Source organism: Sarcophilus harrisii, chromosome 3 (assembly GCF_902635505.1).
Source record: "Sarcophilus harrisii chromosome 3, mSarHar1.11, whole genome shotgun sequence".
Classification (NCBI taxonomy): domain Eukaryota; kingdom Metazoa; phylum Chordata; class Mammalia; order Dasyuromorphia; family Dasyuridae; genus Sarcophilus; species Sarcophilus harrisii.
The window spans coordinates 460,879,399-460,883,565 of record NC_045428.1 but is presented as its reverse complement, the minus strand read 5'-3'; positions in this window follow the sequence as shown (position 1 = coordinate 460,883,565).

Below are 4,167 nucleotides of genomic sequence, written 5' to 3'. Positions count from 1 at the left end.
AGTTTGCTCATTTTCCCAACCTATTTCTAGACTTTTAATTTTATGTTAAAGTGGGGCTCTGCTCACAAGGCATAGAGGCATTTTCTCAAGGTTCTATTTTTTACTTCCATTTTCAGAGCTAGTCCTGGGGGTTGGTACACTTTTAGTTTTCTCAAGGTGGTATGATCTAAGGAGGGACATGATCACTAGTCTCTGGCTTGTGCTCTGATGTGTAAGATAACACACACACTTGCTGTGTGACCCTGGAGCAAGTTACTTAACCCCAATTGCCTCAGCAAAAAAAAAAAAAAAAGAAAAGAAAGAATTATGTGATGAACAACTGTGATAGATGGGGCCCTTTTCAACAATGAGATGATTCAGGCCAATTCCGATAGACTTGTGATGAGAGAGGCATCTGCACCCAAGAGAGAACTGTGAGGACTGAGTGTGGATCACAACATAGTTTTTCAACATTTGTTGTTATTTGCTTCCTTGTTTTTGTTTTTCCTCTCATTTTTCCCCTTTTTGATCTAATTTTTCTTGTGCAGCATGATAAATGTGGAAATTTGTTTAGAAGAACTGCACATTTAACCTATATTGTATTACTTGTTTCTAAGGTAGGGGAACGTGGAGGGAAGGAGAAAATATAGAACATAAGGTTTTGCAAAGGCTGAAAACTATTTTAGCATGTATTTTGAAAAATAAAAAACTAGTATTTAAAAAAAAGAAATATAGCTCTGAAGAACCAAGCTTTGATAAAACCCATTCTATGACTAGATGACAGGTAGGAATTGAAACAAAAGATGGCCCTAGTTTGGGTGAGGGGTGAGAGATACCCTAACAGCGATGGGGTCCCCAGGCTGGTGTTGCAGGTTTTGCAAAAGAATTCACAGTCCTAATCTACAAGCGAGGTTTTTGACAAAAAAGTTTTATTTTCACTGAGAAACTGTTTCCTCAGTGGGCTGCTTCGAAGATAGCAAAAATTTGGATACAGAATCTTGTTTTTATTAGCCTCCTATGGTTTTGGGTTAGGGAGGCGATTATAGGCTAATTTCCAAATCAATAAAGGGTGATGATTGTTTCTCAGACCAAAGTAATTCCCAGATCAGTTGGGAAGTGGGAGATTCCCATTGGAACTAGGTAGCTTTCTCAGAGCTGGGAGATTCAGGTGGGTGGGGATCATTTTAGGAATTTCCCCAGCTAGGTCGCCTACTCTCCACAAAGATCAGAGGACAGAGTCCTTATTACATCAGTTTGTGTTCCCAAAAGAATTTTTGTAAACTGGCATATTACCTAGTCTATTTACTTCTTTGTATATGTTGGATATACAATGGTCTAATATCTTATGTTTTCCTAGAAACTAAGATTTTATAGTAGGATTTTATCCTTTAGATTGTTGTGAAACAGTTTCCTTTTATTGTTCTGCCTCAGTTTCCCTAAATTGTTCTGTCTCAGTTCCTTGAATTGTTCTGCCTCAATTCCCTGGTTGCAACTCTCTCCTTTCCTGTTCATTAGAACTGAGATAATTAGGTATATAACTGGCCATTCTGACATTCCAAAAGATAAAACTCCAGATGTCCTATCTCAGATACCTAATTGGCATTCTCTATCTCTAAGTTCCAGACTTCATGTCTCTAACTGACTACCCCCTTCATTCCCAGTTTATCAGACTTTATGGTCCTACTGCCTAATGGGTGAGAACCAGATTGAGGGTTCTTTCTTGGAAATTCCACTCACCAGAGTTTGGACTCCACCCCTGCCTTTGTCTTAGAGCCCTGATCTTAGAGCCACATATATAAAAATGATTGAAATCTTACATTTGATGCTCCTGCTAAGGCTGCTGCTAAGGCTGCTGCTGAAGCTGCTGCTGCTGCTGAATGCTTGAGACATCAGCCCTGGGTCCAAAATGAATCCTTTGGTCCCAGAAAATCTCTCCCTCTCAGAATTTCAAATAAAATATTAAAAACTCTCTGATCTCTATTTTGCCTCAGTTTCTCCAGCATTACAAGATAAAGTTTTTAACAGGGAATTTGAAAATCATATCATTCCTTGTCTTGCTTTATACTCAGTCAATAGCCATAAAATTAAATGTTTACTATGTGCCAAGGATTATGCTAAGAAATGCAAAAAAAAAAAATCTGCCCTCAAGGAGATATTTTACTAGAAGAGTATAAACTATATGACATAACTCCCTCTTTAGGAGGAAGAGGGAGAACATTCTGAGCTGAGGGCATCTCTAAATGATGTGTTCCTCAATTGAAATCTCAGTTGAGTGACATAGGTAGTAAGTTTCTACACCTTCCCTGTCTTTAGGGACTTCAAAGCACAGGATCATAAAACATTCAACTTCAACAGGTATGAAGTAAATCCTGTATTTATGAGTATGGTACCATGATAGATATATACCAGAAAGGCCACACTGATTTTACTTAACTTACTATGTAGATCTTAGCATCTCCAACATATTTAATAGAGTATAATTCAGATATTCTGGTTAAGGATCTCATTGAAAATACTATGATGTGGTCCTAGAACCCTGATTATGTACCTCTTTAAGTAGCTTGCTTTCAAAGTTTCAACCCAGATCAGAATGAATCCTTACATAGAAACAGTGCACTGAAAGATAATTGCCTAATAAGATCTTGGATACAGTGGAAACCTTTTGGATTCTAGTCAAAGCATGTGTGTACCAGGTACTATGGCCATTTACCACTAAGATTCTATTCATGCATTTTTTTTATCCAGAGACAAGATGACTACACATAATAAACTTCAAGAACTTGCTGCTATTTATTCTTTACAGGTAAGAAGCTTGAATTGGTAGCACTTCTGGTTGAACATATCAGACATTTCTTGTATAGCTCTAACTTGAGCCAGTAGTACTTGTTTTCATAAGTCCCAAAGTTTCATCCTCATATAGATGTCTAAAATCACTGTTTATATGTTTTCCTAGTCATAGATCAGTACTTGGGAGGTAGTATTGATTATTTTCTGTAATTTGTGGAAGATTGCTTAGCGTACTCAAACTGCAAAGCTCCAACTGCTGTTTCTGTTTCATAATTGAGAACTTAGTGGACACTTAATTTACTCTTCTCTTGTGTTCACTATCATTACTCAAAGATCTTTATCCTGAAACTGGGTTTGTGGCCATTGATCTGTGCAGATGTTCAAAGTCACCACTATATCATCTTCTAGTCATAGATCAATAGATTTTAAGTATTACCAATTCCTTTCTTAGGCTTTTTGTAGAACTAGTTATCTTTTGCACCTGCTGTCACTCCTTCAGCATTAGTGTTCTCAGAGACATGAAACTTAATTCATGGGTCTCTCTTGATGAATATCACTGCTAAAAGATTCTTTTTCTGGAATGTGGCTTGCTAGTTATGCATGATCAATTTTGGGGAAAGGAGTTGATTCAAAGATACATTTACTTAAATTGAAAACATAATTTCTGGAGAGAAATTCCAAATTCTTGTCTCCACTTTATTGTATTAAGTAACCTTGTTCCCTGAATCTCAGATTTTGATAAAAATCCTCAAGAGGATCACAATGACTTCATAGGCACATGGACTACAAGCTAGGATTTCAGAACCTATGCTAGCTCTCTTCAGATCATAATATATGTTGAACTCATAATTGACTAAATCTCACTTTTGACTATATTATCCAAATTAGAATTTTTCAGGATATGGGTCAGCTAATTATTGTTCATCCTATATTGACAAAAGCAATAGATTTCTAGTTTTTATAGCTCTCCTAACTAGACTGGTATCAATATGTAATACAAAGTATGGATATATGTATGGGACAGTGATCCTTAAGAGATTCCCATAGAAGAGATGTGATTGGCCTTCCTTTCCCATTTATCTTTGGTAATTATCAGACATATATTCACAAATGTTACCTTCTAGAGTAGGAATTCTTGGCCTTTTTGGTACTGTGTGAAATTTATGGGACTCCTAGGAATGATGCTTTTAAATACAAGCAATAAAACACATTGGGTTACAAAGGATTATATTAAAATAGTTATCTATCTATCTATCTATCTATATTTAAAGAAAGCTTATGGAGCTTAGGTTAAGAACTTCTTAATTTAAAGGCCTTTCGTTAATCTCTAATAGTTTCCAACAAAACTCAGAAATGTCTTAAAACCTTGCTGACCTTTGGGAAAAGCCAGGCGATAGGTAT